This window comes from Chrysochloris asiatica, unplaced genomic scaffold (assembly GCF_000296735.1).
Source record: "Chrysochloris asiatica unplaced genomic scaffold, ChrAsi1.0 scaffold00011, whole genome shotgun sequence".
NCBI classification, from domain to species: Eukaryota; Metazoa; Chordata; class Mammalia; order Afrosoricida; family Chrysochloridae; genus Chrysochloris; species Chrysochloris asiatica.
The window spans coordinates 18,972,824-18,973,588 of record NW_006408529.1 but is presented as its reverse complement, the minus strand read 5'-3'; the positions used below and the strand labels follow the sequence as shown (position 1 = coordinate 18,973,588).

The window sequence follows — 765 nt, the reverse complement described above, 5'->3', positions numbered from 1 at the left end:
CAGCAAAGACGACAATCTCATCTAAAGATACAACTCAGGAAGCTCTGCCTTAGAGTTGTTGGCAGTATTCTGTTTCTCACTGGCAGTTGACCAATAGTTTCTTTAGTTCCTTGCTACATGGACCTCTCCATAGAACTGCTCACAATATGAAAGTTGAATTATCACAAAACAAGCTAGTAAGAGAATTCGAGAGAAGGAAAACAAGCTAGAAACAACATTCTCTTTGCAAACCTATCTCAGAAGTGTAAGAGATCACCATTACCAAATATTATGTATTAGAAAAGATCTGGAGTAAGAAAACCAAAAGGGATGAAAACACTGAGCATTTCTCAAACTGAGGAAATGGAAGAAAAAATTGAAGCCTCAACTTGCAGTATTGAAATATACTACAGGCAAAATATTGAATGATGCAGAAAGTATCAAAAGAAATAGAAGGAGGGAAAAACACAGTGCAGACCTCCACCACCAATAACACAGATTACTGTAGAAAGAAGTTTCATGAGATGGCCCCAGAATTCTGAACTAAATATAAAGCAATATTTAGAAGGACCAACAGCTTACTGCTAGTGGGACTTGCAGCAGAAGCAAGAAAGGTAGTGTTTTCTGATCTGTGACTGCCAGTGGGTGCCAGAATGGCCATCTTAGGTGTGACAGAGCTGATAACAGAGCAAGGGAGCACTCCCACTGCAGACATCTGGTTGATCATTTCAGACAAAGGTGTGATTTTTTTTTTTTTTTTTCTGTTCATTTGTCTCTGTCTGTGCA

General features: G+C 38.8%; 1 pseudogene; it reads left to right on the top strand.

Moving 5' to 3' along the window:
- Positions 1–632: 632 nt before the first annotated feature.
- The window catches only part of LOC102810525, a 37,175-nt pseudogene continuing 37,042 nt past the window's right edge, over positions 633–765 (top strand).